Consider the following 15,023-nt stretch of genomic DNA (forward strand, 5'->3'; position numbering starts at 1 on the left):
ATGAAATAATCTTAATTAATTCAAATAAATAATATAAAATTACTTAAAGCAGTATTATTAACTGACCAAAGTATCACAAATGTGAGAATTATACATTAAAGCACGCATTTTAAATTTAGACTTTGAATTTTGTTGTCAATTCCTTTATTGAATATATTACAAACTATTTAGTTTTATTACATCTGAAGTAATTGTAATTAAATACGAAGAAGAAATAAGAGTAATCCCTTACTTTACTTCTTCAAGGGAAAAGTAATTCAATTACAGTAACTAATTACTTCATTCTTGGCTTTTGGACACAGAATGCACAAGTGATGTTCACCAACGGGGCAAGTTTGATATTCAATTCATCTTGTCAGTGTAGAGAGTGGCAGGACGCATGTTTAATCACCTGAATGGTCTTGTGCGAGTCCTGATCCACCTGTGCGTGCGATATACTGCTCGAGTGTGTAATCTGAGTTTCAGCGCGATCACCTCTCCTTCCCGTCACTTGATCGCACATCATCGGATTTGTATCATATTGCAGAGAACTCTCACTGTCATCGCTTTCGGGAAGTACTTACCTTTAAGAATTTATTACATTGGGCTGGACGAAGGATCCCTGGCTGACCCTTTTTACCACTGAGAGATGTCCAGCTCTCATACAACACAGACTTAACTGTGTAAGGGGAGAGAGACAGCGAGTCAGGGTTAAGATGTGTGAGAGAGAGAGAGTCAAGGGGGAGATGGAGAGTGAATAGACGCGAGGCCGGGTGTGAAGGCGGTGATGGCGTGGGCTGCTTTTCCATTCTTTCGCTCAGTCTGTGACCTTGCTTTTCTTCTTCCATCCCCTGAGCTTCCGCCCTCCCTCCCGCCGTCTTTATTTAATTCATATCGTCTTTCAAAACACAGATGTGCCCCCCTTCAGTGCAGCTGCTCCATAGATGTCTCTTCCGCTGTCTTGCGTTTTAATAGGAAGAAAAAAAGTGCCAAATAAACCGCCGTTCCTCCAGGCTATAGAATGGAAAGATAGAGGAGGTGAATGAGAAATAAACGCGTTCGAGAGTTTATTGGCGCTCTGCTGCAAATCTCCATCATACAGCGAAAGGCTGCAGTCATTACAGGGATGTCGTTATAGTTATGTTGTGGCAAGGTTGCTGAGACGTTGCTAACGGTTAGCAACACCGACTCAGTCTCCGAGATCTTCAAGCTTTTCCTGGGTTGTCCTCTGTGGAACCGACAATGATGTGTTGAGAGTACATTGGAAATCCTGGCTCAAAATGAGGCGGAGCCATCCGATCTTGTACACAAACAAGTAGGCTTACTGTACCCTTAAGTGGCTTAACCAAAGTGATTTTGACATATGAAACGTTCTAATAAAATTAGATGAGAATGACACTTATTAAGTTGTGTAAACTATTAAAAATATTTATGTTTTATTCAACCAAACAGAAATGTTTTTTTTATCAAATAAAGTGTTTTGTATCATTTTCGACTTACATTTCAGCCAACTGAATTAACCAATCTTACTCAATCTAAAATATCTTGCATTCTCTGTGGTTCACTTTAAATGATTCAATGATCTCACATATTCACTAGTGACTGAAAAGTTCAACAATTTAAGTGAATCGGTTCAAATGATTCATTTGTGCACAAGTCCTTCTGACCGCATTGTACGTTCATTCTGGGGAATTCGCTGTGTACAGTATAACGCTGGTTGGACGATTCAATTGCACAGTTAAAGACATTACAATGATAATCGTCATGTTAATTTAAGTCATTTCAAGAAATTAAACGTACTTGGATGTAAAACCCAAGTAACCCATGTAAGTCGCTTTAGATAAAAGCATCTGCTAAATGACTAAATGTTAATGTAAAATGTTAAACAAACACAGGCTGGGTCTTGTCCTGCAACTCTTTTTAGCGCCTTAAGTGTCTTTTTAGTGTCTGTGTGTTAATACCGAAACACCGCACCCAATGTGGCGTAATGCCGCAACTGCAGTTACAAATGATAGTGTTAAATGCACGCATCATTTCTTGTGAAGAAACCCTATGGAAGTAAAATAGTGACTAATGTGTTTGAAGCAAAGAGACGTGCTGAATAGCACTAACTGAAAAAAAATGCATTGAATTAACAGTTCTTGCATTTTAAGGTTCTGCAATTCAATATGGTTGTACATTTAAGCTGTGAATATTTCAAATTGAAAAATTTCACACTCGGTTTCACTGTCTAAAAATTAAAAAATCAAAATTCACCTTTTAAATTTCATTTAAAAAAATTGAACTTGTTTTTAAATACAACCTTTAATATTCGACGGATAATTTTCAGTCCATATTATTTCGATTTAAAAATTCGCTTCCACAAATTCAGCGGTTCAAATTCGGCTTGAAATTCAAAGTTTCACATCCGGGAATCCAAGGAAAAGCAATAGAGCGCCGATTCTACAAATGCATGATCTCTTCCTGCTGCCTGACCGCTTCACCAGCAGGTGGTGTAAGTCGGTTCTGACGTAGATCAAAGCAAGAAAAACAGATACTCTTTAAATGTTTGCCACGGAGTCCACTCATCTGCTCGATTAAGTGAATTTAGTTGTTCTCATAGATAGCTTCTTATGCATCATTGAGAAAAAAAAAAGTTGACGTTTGTACTGGCAGCTTAGCTCACCACTATTTGCCCTGGAAAGGACATGGAGCACGGGGACAATTCTAGGTGGCCTGGAATCATTGGACTAGTCATACATTTTAATTTAATTATTTAATATTCTACCCGATCTCCTTGTACTGTCTATCTAGAGTACGAGTTTACGTTTGTATATGGCTTGCTATTTATACCCATTCATTACTTTTTTGCGTGCATATGATATATTAACATTAAGTCATTTAGCAGCATTTAGCATTTTTATCCAAATTAACTTCAAAAGAGGTCAGGGAGCAATAAAGCGATATGTCATAAAGGAGCAAAACAATATTGGTTAAGATGGTATGGGTAAATTACACCTGCGTATCAAATGCACGCAAATCTCTGTATCTTGCCACATGCAAACATAAAATCGTGCTAATGATGAGCACCATCTTAAGTCATCAAATAATGCTTTGAGTTTCGGGGATGAAAAAAATGGATATATAACAGAGCTTTACTAAACCATACTGTGTATTGAGTTTTTAAAATAAAATAAGTTAATTTCATGAAGCTATTTGAATGACACAAGCGATGGTATATGATTAAATGTGCCAGAAAACAATACAATAAGATTTTAAAGCATTACATTAGTTTCATAACACGATCAAAATAAACTTAACGATTCAAATGAAACTTTCTATTTTGGTATAAAACTAAATAGGAAAAAACAATAAATATCCATTTAAAACTGACTACAGTAGGAAATGAAAGAGTAGTGCAAACAGATATAAGAACAAGCCATGAACTATTTTATCACAACGTAAAAGAATCTACAATATAAATAACCAATTAAAAGTAAAGTATTTTCTTCAAAACGTAATTGTAAAATATTTTTAAATGTAGGATATAAATGCTTAAACTTAAACAAACTAATAACCACTTAGAAGAGACATATCAATGGAAATAATTATGCCTGTTTTTCATCTGAAATCTCTGAGGTCAGAACAAAAAATATAGCCAAGTATAGTCTATTAGGCTAAATGAACGAATGAATAAAAACAAACTGAAATACTGCAATAATAAAGACACCTACCTACGCATCTCATTCAGTCATCATAAGTTTAAAGAGGGTAAACTTGATCGTTTATCTGAACTGTACACGTACATTTTAGACACTTTGCGATGAGGTGTACAGGTCTGTTAGATCCTTATGGGTCCCAGCGGCTTCGGGTCTAAAACGTTGACAAAGATCGTGTCCGATATGGCATTGCGTCTCTAGTAATTTAAAATGAATTTACTTTTACCGAATCGACTTGAAAGATAAAAATTGAATCAGTTAATTGTTATGGAAACAACAAATATTGGATATACCAAAATATCCAATACATAATTAGATTAATACCGTAATTGACATTTTTGCATTTTATTAACAGACAGCAAGTCAAGCAGTTTGTCGCACATTTTGGGGAACACCATCTTACAGCTGTTAGATCCATAACGCCGTGAGGTCTCTTTCTTGGCTTCGACAATACATTTCGGGTCTATTCTGGCTCTAAAGAACGTGATGTCTATTTGTATCTGGTCAATTTTATTTGGCCTGCTCAAGAAGTTCGCTTGGCTAAAAGATCGGTTTTTCTATTTTATATTAACAAAATAAAAACGACGAACGTTTCCACAATTCCATAACATCCAGCATTTTCTGAGTATCGCAAATTAAAAAAGATCATGTGAGGAAAACTAAAAGAAAGTCTGTAGAGATTGCTTCTATGTCATATAAACAGAAGCACTGAGAGAGTTGCAGACGTGTTAAAGTCGGAGCAGTTATCAATGAGATGCTGGTTAAGATCTCAGTATTTGACCGACAATTAAACACAATAAATGTCCTGTAAATGCTGATGATGCATAATATTTATGTGAACATGATGGGTTGAAGTAAAACATAACCTAATTAATTTTAGCCAGATTCATAGTCTGAGCATAATAGGCCTAGAGTGTGTCTGTGCAAACTACTGGCAGTGCAAGCGTCAGTTGAATTACTGAAAATGTTGATGATGTTTAAGAAGCTATATATGAGAACTAAATTCACTTAATCGAGCAGATGAAAGGACTCCGTGGCAAACATTTAAAGAGTATCTGTTTTTCTTGCTTTGATCTACGTCAGAACCGACTTACACCACCTGCTGGTGAAGCGGTCAGGCAGCAGGAAGAGATCATGCATTTGTAGAATCGGCGCTCTATTGCTTTTCCTTGGATTCCCGGATGTGAAACTTTGAATTTCAAGCCGAATTTGAACCGCTGAATTTGTGGAAGCGAATTTTTAAATCGAAATAATATGGACTGAAAATTATCCGTCGAATATTAAAGGTTGTATTTAAAAACAAGTTCAATTTTTTTAAATGAAATTTAAAAGGTGAATTTTGATTTTTTAATTTTTAGACAGTGAAACCGAGTGTGAAATTTTTCAATTTGAAATATTCACAGCTTAAATGTACAACCATATTGAATTGCAGAACCTTAAAATGCAAGAACTGTTAATTCAATGCATTTTTTTTCAGTTAGTGCTATTCAGCACGTCTCTTTGCTTCAAACACATTAGTCACTATTTTACTTCCATAAAACCCCACGTAGTTTTGACAAGAGACTCAGTCCAATTTCTCTATGCAGGAAAAACCCTGGATTATATTTGATTTCTTTATCTGGGTTTTTGTTTAGATGCATTGAACTGACTTAAAGGTTTTGTTGTTTAGTCGGAGGAAGCATCACGCGGCATACTGTGCAACTGTTGAAATGAGTCAAGTAGCCTATAGATTTTTCTATACTCTAGTGTACATATTTGAGTGAATTTCCTGCGCAGAATTACTCATGTCTGATGAAGACATTTGATCCGATTCACAGCGTATTCTGTACGTTTATTGTAGAAGTGATAATCTAGAGTTACAGATGGCTAGCAAAGTCGCAACATTGTGAGTTTATACAGGTGTCCAAGAATCAGCTGATTTGATAAGTCGCTGAAGACATACAGCATGAAACACATTTGTCAAATACAAATAGAAAACATAATCGAATAGAAAACAATACAATTATAAAAAAAGGAGAAAATCATAATACAATGAAATAAATTAAAAGGTATCTTTTATTTAAATGTCTAGAGTTATTGTACATCTGCTTAATATATTACATAATGAAAATGGACTGTACTGGGAAAGAGCAGTAAACTGCCTGCAGCTCAGTCTCTGGATCTCTCTCTCTCTCTCTCTCTATCAAGAGAGCAGGACTCAGGTTTCTGCAGAACAGAACACATAAAAGCACACACACATGAATCTTTAATAACATGTTTGTAACGTTATTAACTGTTTTTGTTCATAGTATGAATTTTAAGGTCCCGTGTGTAGATTTTAGCGGCATCAGTGGTGAGGTTGTGAATTAAAACCAACGGCTGAATTCGCAACCATCCATAACCTTATGCAGATGAGCAAACAATCAATAAAGACGACTCGCAGATGTATGTGTGCTATCAGGGAGATCTCAGACAGGTCTCTCTGGAAAACATGCATTGGAAAATAAATGCCAAAAAACAATGGTTGCCTTCTAGGACAGTTATTGAGATTCACGAGCAACAAGCCAACAAGATACTCATTCTTTACTTCATCCTGTACATCCCATCATGCCCTTCTTCCATGAAAAACAATGATTTTTAAAAGACATTGACATCTTGTTGTGTTTAATGGATGTCATGGTTTGGAAATTATGATGGCGAGCAACTGATTCAAGAGTTTTCTGTTTCGTATTTCTCTTTAAGCCTCAGCAGGTCTTTACAGATATTAATTGTATGTAAAAATGTACTTTTCTCAAACAAATCATCTCTCTCTCTTTTCTCCAGCGTGGACACACAGGGGAGCCCAACAGCAGCCAAACACCCTCAGATAACAAAGGTTCACAGTCACTCTCTCTTTATCTCTGTCTCTACATCTTATTCTCTCTCTCTCTCACTGTGTCTCTCTCTCTCTCTCTCTCTCTCTCTCTCTCTCTCTCTCACTGTGTCTCTCTCTCTCTCCCTCTGTCTCTCTCTCTCTCTCTCTCTCTCCCTCTCTCTCTCTCTCTCTCTCTCTCTCTCTCTCTCTCTCCCTCTGTCTCTCTCTCTCTCTCCCTCTCTCTGTCTTTCTCTCTCTCTTTCACTCCCTCTCTCTCTCTCTTTCACTCTCTCTCTCTCTCTCCCTCTGTCTCTCTCTCTCTCTCTCTCTCTCACTGTGTCTCTCTCTCTCTCCCTCTGTCTCTCTCTCTCTCTCTCTCTCTCCCTCTCTCTGTCTTTCTCTCTCTCTCTCTCTTTCACTCCCTCTCTCTCTCTCTTTCACTCTCTCTCTCTCCCTCTGTCTCTCTCTCTCTCTCTCTCTCTCTCTCTCTCACTGTGTCTCTCTCTCTCTCCCTCTGTCTCTCTCTCTCTCTCTCTCCCTCTCTCTGTCTTTCTCTGTCTCTCTCTCTTTCACTCCCTCTCGCTCTCTCTTTCACTCTCTCTCTCTCTCTCCCTCTGTCTCTCTCTCTCACTCTCTCTCTCTCTCTCTCTTTCACTCCCTCTCTCTCTCTCTCTTTCACTCTCTCTCTCTCTCTCTCGCTGCGTCCAAAATGGCATACTGTGTCAGTACGTACTGAATTTGAATAAGTACCTAACTATCGGCCGTTAATATTGCATGAATGAGAGTCTGCCATGTTTTATGGTCATGTGACTGTTTTTGAATACTGAGGTTTCAGACATTCTATTCGTGACTCATACTCATTTTCGCCCACTATGTAGTATGGAAGTAGGTGATTTCGGACGCAGCGTCTCTCTCTCTTGCACATGTCAGTGGTCATTCAAACCCAATATAATGTTTCATGACGCAGCGGTACATTAGATCATTGTTTGTGGTGTTTTCTAAGGTGAGCATCACTATCATGCTCATTCTTGTCATGGCAACTTTTAAAGAAGACGAAGATGTGACGATTGAACCGGCTGTCTGAAACGCTTGACTCATTGTCTGGTCTGGTCACTGTGTTCTAGAGAAAGCGCCCGACACTGCAGGAAAACCTGAGCAGGAGGAAGAGGTCGATATCGACCTGGAGGCCCCGGAGACAGAGAAGGCGGCCCTGGCCATCCAAAATCAGTTCAGACGCTTTCAAAAGAAGAAGAAATAGAGAGACTTCCACAACTAGGACATCTTACACGTGCTTTAGGAAGAAAATGCGAAGAGAACGGAAAGAAGAGTGAGAAGCATAACTTTATAACCGAGCATGAAACGTATGTAATCTCCCGTCTGCTGCTCATAAAGGCACATATCTACACCTGTAACCTCCCGCTTTATCTACAGATACCCCGTATGAGAGAAGCCATCACGAGAAGATGTTCTTCTCTCACACATATAGAGTAAAGCACAGCACACGAGTAGTTTAAAAAGCACATCGTTTTCTGGTCAACAGAACGTCTCCTGATGTTTCACCTGCGAAAAAGACCTCACTCGAGTCTCCTCAAAAGAGATCTCGACGATGTCTCAAACCGTTCTCAAATGTTTCAGCCACCTGTAAGCAACACCGTCATCCAGACCTTTTTAATATCTCACATCAAGGAGAGTCAATGGAAAGTTTTGCATACGTCTCATCAGTGTCTCAGATATTTCTCCCGAGAGTCCAAATATCTCAATACGAACTCAAACATCATCAAATTGACCCAAATCCAAATGATTTGAACTCTACAATCTGCATTCATTCATTCATGTGATTATTTCTCCTTCAATGAAACACAACGGAGCAGTCCATCAGATCTCCTGAGCATAGCCGGTACGTCACATCTGTCCCTCACTAACACACTCGAGCTTGTGAAGGTGTGCGATATCCGTACCGCAGAGAATTATTAATGCACCTGTGGTCATAGCGAGAAGAGCGGAATCTAAGCTTTGACAGACACGCGAGGAATAAGTGTCTCAGCGGATACATCTAATAAATAAAATGCAATCGTCTGCAGAAAACTTTGCCCCTGTTCTTGCTCTCAGCCTCAGGCATAAGCAATCGATTTTTAGTCTCCTTCTGGCATCTGATCAAAATAGTAGCAAGAGTGAAATATAATCACTGATCAATTCTGAGCGCATCTGAGTCTGATAATGTGACATTACTGCAGGTGAAACACAATTTACGCTCCCTTCACTTCACAATGTCAAAATCTCACTGAAGTGTATTTGTTCTGTTGTCTTTCAGTAAATGCTATGTTCCGTATAAACATCCTTTGTTTACTTTACACTTTAAATTGAACTATTTATTTACTCAAGATTGGTCTTTTTGGTCCACGTTGTCGAATTCTTTTACACTTTTTGAGCGCGTTGCTTTGCGTCCCCGCCCCCAAATAAAGACTTACAAGCTTAAACTTAAAATTTCAATAAAACAAAAACATATCCAGTTATACAATGCTGGAACATCAATTTCCTTTGGCTGGTGGTCTTTTCCTTATGTCTGGTTGGATAAAATGTATGATCAATTTCAAGGTTTCAGAAAATCCCACGACATCTGTTGCCCCCCTGGATCCATGTTGGGCCCCCCCAGTTTGAGAACAACTGCACTTGCGTATAGATGACCACATAGCTTATGCTCGTTAAATAAAGGCCACAAAGACCTGTTATTTTTGTTTCACATTTTTAATTGAAAATAAAAATGTAATGTCTGTGTCGTTTTGTAAAGAGAGACAGTGTAGAGATCGAAGATCAACTCTTCTGAAGTGATGGAAGAAAACAAAAGCACTCACGGTGTAAAACACATTAGTTTAAACTTGTGAATAACACAAAAAAAAAATTATTAGAAATGAAGCCCTGCCCCTTAACCTTTCATGAAAGCAGCTTGTAGTAAACCATACAAATTAGACCCCTGGTAAAACAGTGACGATTTGCCGTTAGATTGTGTTTGGTATTTCGGGCATTCAAGCTTTTTCTGTGTGTATTGAGTTCAGATCCCTCCGCTGCATGTGACACACTGACCCGCTCTGAGAATCCAGCCCTCCATCTCTTGTCTGAAACTCATTAATGCTTTACGAATTATTATTGGACTGTAACCTCGTTTTCTGTTTAAAGGAGAATGTTTCGTTGCTGAGACTGGGCTGGGGTTTGAACGTTTCTCCATCCGGCAAACTTACATTCAAAATCCCCATCGATATAATGCACAACCCTGAATGAAAGTATGACCAGTTTCGCTCTTTCGCTCATACATCATACTCAGAAAATCCCTTTGGTTTGTCTCTGTACAGCCCGGTTTAAGCGTGGCCTCATTTTATCCCCCTGGAGGCATTTTAAAACTCAATCTCTCTCGTGTGACACGTCAACTACACTGGGATGTCAAAGCCTTTTAGAACTTGATAGAATACATGACGGATGAGCTGTGGTCCGTACTGATGTCATAGACAAAATAGTAAAGAATTTATTATTTTCAGCATTAAAGATGAAATGTATATCCAAACTGATAGCATGCAGCTGTAGGAGGAAAACGCTGAGATTTCACAAACTGATCCTTGTGTCATCATTCTTGTCCCAATTTGTCCTCCGTCTGCTTTAATCCGCTCTAAGAAATGAGTGTTTTCCCCCCAGGTGGGGGTCAGAGAGGGTCTTGTGACGGCAGGAACCTTCAGCAATAACAGTGATGCGACGAGAAGATGTGAGCATCCCCAACGTGCCGGACACCCGACCTCCACATCCACTGCAGGGAATTTACTCCCATCTCGTCTTTAAACAAACCAGGTCGCATCGTTTTCCTGTCCGCATTTTAGTGTTCCTATCTGAAAGCGACTGTAACTGACGACAATATGACTGCTGTATGCAAGCTTTCGAGTGATCGTTTACATGATGTAGTTGTTACTCACATTCCCTTCCAAAAAAGCTCATTGATTGAAGGCCACGTGAACCGGAATTTGCAATCGTTTTTACCTCCGTATTTTGATGCATTAGTGGGCGTGACTTGATTGGATGAATAAAACCAGTCGTTGCTAGATGCTCCACCCAAGCCGTCTAACATATGCCATTTAACATGTATAGTCATTACGGAAAGGAAGTGCATTTTCAAATTTTAACCGAAGATTGTGAGGGCGCAAGCATTTTAAAAAGAGAATGACGCAAATTGATAAACTATTTAGAATAATCGCTGCAATATTTCATGAAAAATAGGCATCGTGATTTTTTATTTCACTGGGACTTTAAGTACACATGAGCAAATTTCAAGTATGTTTTTAAGTGTACTTCAGTACTTGTACTAGTATACTTGCAAGTGAACTATTTCAAATTCACTATTTCATTTTTTGTAGTTTATGAATCAGTACAATTAACAGTAGTAAACTTTGAGTTTGAAACAACAAATGTTTTATTTTTTTCTGAGAAGCACATTAAATGTGAACCTTGTTGATTTTAGTTTACAAAATCTGTACTCGTTTTGTAAGGTATGTCTAGTGTGTACGGTACATGTGGCTTTCACGGATCGATCTGGTTGAATTTGAAGGTGCATCTACACATTGTTTTTCTCTTTAAACATCTGTGTTGGGTTCAGGATGAGGATGAAGACTGAGACTCTGATCTGCTGATGGGATTTCTACTGTTTACGGAACGTCCTTCTTGACTATAGAGAAGAATTGTGCAAACACTTGTGTGTGTGTGTGTGAGACAGAAACAGAACCCTGTATTTTAACCATCTGTACTCTATGTGGATACAGCACGCAAACACACCGCTGTTCTTTTCATTTCAAACTAATAAAGCACTGCTGCAACTTGCTTAAGAAAACCTCTGAGGGAGTTGTTTTCTGGTTGTGTTGATGTGTCTGTTTTATTTAAAGGGATACTCCACCCAAAAATGAAAATCCTGTCATCATCTACTCACTCCCAGATTGTTCCAAACCTGTGAACATTTCTTTGTTCTGCTAAACAAAAAAGAAGATATTTGGAAGAATGTCAGATATCATCCCCCATTGCTCCCATAGTATTACTATGGCAGTGAATGGGGGATGAGATCTGTTTGGTTACTGGCATTCTTCCAAATATCGGAACAAAGGAATTTATGCATTTGATTCATGAATATAATTGAATAATAATAATACAATCTCATTATGAACTCAAACATTTCTCAACAAATTTACTCAAATCCAGATTATTTGACTTCTACAATCTACATTCGTTTACACCTCTCAATACTAAGCAATTACACACTTTTGATTCTGTCTCATCTGAGAAGAAGTTGAGACGTAAATGAATTACAAATATGAACTCGTCTGGATAAAGTTTATTGCAAATATATACGCGCATATCAAAACTGTGTCTTAGGTGGCAAGGTTAAAAAAACCATCACGAATGAATCACTTCCAGGTTTTTGTGAAAGTTAATCATCAACTTATACTGACATTTCACTTTAAATTCCTTTTGTTTGTTAAGCATTTAAGGCTTTATTCATGTAAAGCAGCATCAACACATAATCAGAGTATCCGTAAATAATGTTAATATCGTCATTTGTTGTTGTGTTTTTGTGTTAAAACACTTTCCTCATTAATTCATATACTGACATCACTGCGCTCCCTTCTGTTCTTTCTTATCCATCTGATCTGAGAACAGCGTCTTGATATCACTTCACGGACCTGAACAGGGCATGTTGGTCCAGGATCAGTCCTGAAAGAACGTTTCCACTCAGTTTGTGTAGTTTGTCCCCGGTGATGTTTGTTTCCGTCCCCACGTTCCCTGAGCGAGACTGTTTGGCTTCACGGCTGATGAGTGTAGACTTCAGCTTCATTACCCGCGCTCTCCAGAGCCCGACATCCCATCAGAATCTCATTCTCTGTCTCTCTCTTAACTCCCAAAAGAAGAACGTGGAAAGAGCTGTGCTGACTCACAATATACGAACTGATGCACAACACACTGAGTAAACACTTACATTCAGAAGCGTTGTTAATCACTACGCAAATGCGCCGGGGGCCCCCTAGTGGTTACAAGCAGTAAAATATTAGCTAAGGGAGCGTAAGTTTGTTCTATGAATCACTAGTAGGCACTTTTAGAAATGATCGCAACATCAAATTTAGGATGGTTCCTACGCTGCATTTTATAAATGAGTCCTGTTACTATTGTAAAACCAAGGTTTGCCAATAGTAATCAATGCACCGAAAAACATGGCTACTACACTCTTACCACAAACATGGTTAATGTTGGACACTGACAACAACATTGAAATAAAGTGATTCTTGATTTTAAAGTGGGTTTCATTTAAAGGGGTCATATGGCGCGAACACATGTTTTTCTGTGTCTTTGGTGTGAGTTGCCCATGCATGTCAAAGAGGAGATACAAACATGCACGGTATGTTGAAAATACAGTGTTTTTAACCTTAAATCATGTATACACATTACATTTACATTTACATTTAGTCATTTGGCAGACGCTTTTATCCAAAGTGACTTACAGTGCACTTATTACAGGGACAATCCCCCTGGAGCAACATGGAGTAAAGTGTCTTGCTCAAGGACACACTGGTGGTGGATGCTGGGATCAAACCAGCAACCTTTGATTTACCAGTTCAGTGGTTTAACCCACTAGACCACCATCTCACATTACATTACATCGGGGAAGAAACAAAAGATTTGCCGTGCCATATATCCCCTTTAAAACCAACACGTGTGATCGAGATCAGAGATAGTTATATTTTTCTCATTCGGGTTTCACGGACATTCAAGATTTGATGCGCCATGTATGACATCAATAAACATCATATTTAAAAACCATCATAAAATATTGACCTAAACAGTGTCTGTTCAACCTTCTTTTTTCACAACTTTAGTCAAACACAGAGAGCTGTTGTGTACGTACAAAAAGAACCCTAGAGGAGAAAAACATTCATCACGATGATGATGTCATGAAACGAGCAACGATACGCTCCGGAAGGCCCTCACGGCCGTCACGCTAACTTCAAACACCGCTTGACACTTTATCACATGCTGCTCAGAAACGTCCCTGGAGCTTCTCTCCTGCAACTCCTGCGCTCCAGAGGTGAAGAGAGAAACCACTGACATGGAAAATTCACTAAGATTAGTTCAGAGTTTTGACCGGTGACACTATGTAAATGGAAACTTTCATACGCCTCTTATTTACACACTTTCAGGACCTTTGAAGTGCTCGAAGGCGCTAGAGAAATAGAGATTGTGGGAAGCTCGAACAAAAGGCTTAAAGGGACAGTTCACTCAAAAAAAGAAAATTCTGCCATTAATTACTCAAGTCGTTCCAAACCTGTATGCATTTCCTTATTTTTTATCGGTTGAACACAAAGAATGATATTTGTAAGAATGTTGGCAACTGCAGTTGCACCCATGTGGCATCCCAGAAACTCTTAAAAGAAAAATGTGCTTCAAAAGAACCTTTAGGTTCCAAAAAGAACCTTTAACATGAGAAGAACCTTTCTGGTTAAGTTCTTTGTGGCGATTAAAGATTTTTCACATTTTAAAAAAGTCAGAAAGAGAAGTTTCTTTAAAGAACCTTTGACGGAATAGTTCCTTGTGAAACCAAAAAATGGTTGCGAAGAAACTTTACAGCACCTTTATTTTTAGGAGAATCAGAATCAGAAAGAGCTTTATTGCCAAGTATGTTTGCACATAGAAGGAATTTGTTTTGGTGACAGGAGCATCCTGTACACAGAATAAGCAACAACACAGAGACCATCAAACAATACAAAAAACAGTTACACAGATGATTTAAATAAGGGCCTATGGGTATAAAAATTAAGAAACACAATACAGTAAACATAAGAGTAAAGCTATAGAGAGTAAAGTTATGTGTGTATGTAAATATGTACAAGTAAAAAATAGAATAGACTATTTCAGTAAAAGGTATGCGTTATATACAGCAAGATGAAATATAATTTACAGAAAAAGTTGTATAAAAAATAGATAGTGTATTATCTGAAGGATATTGAAGATTGCACTTTGTTATTATTGCACAGAGTTAATTGCACATAAGAAGTCTTGCACGCAAGAAAAAATTAAAAAATAAATTACCTGTTCAAGAGGTAGATGGCCTGAGGGAAGAAGCTATTTTTGTGTCTGGTTGTTTTGGTGCTCAGTGCTCTGTAGCGCCGACCAGACGGCAGCATTTTGAAGAGATGATGGCTTGGATGTGAGAGGTCCGGGGTGATTTTCTGAGCCCTTTTCCTCACTCTGGATGTATACAGTTCTTGGAGGGTGGGCAGGGGAGCACCAATGATCTTCTCACCAGTCCGAACCGTCCTGTGTAGTCTTCTGAGGTCTGACTTTGTGGCTGAGCCAAACCAGACAGTGATGGATGTGCAGAGAATGTGTCGTACACTGTAAAAAAACATGTGAAATCTACAGTAATTCACTGTGTTCATGCACTGGAAATAACTGTCTTAGGGGTCACAGTGAATTACTGTAGTTTCAATGAGAAA

The sequence above is a fragment of the Triplophysa dalaica genome, chromosome 1 (assembly GCF_015846415.1).
Source record: "Triplophysa dalaica isolate WHDGS20190420 chromosome 1, ASM1584641v1, whole genome shotgun sequence".
NCBI lineage: Eukaryota > Metazoa > Chordata > Actinopteri > Cypriniformes > Nemacheilidae > Triplophysa > Triplophysa dalaica.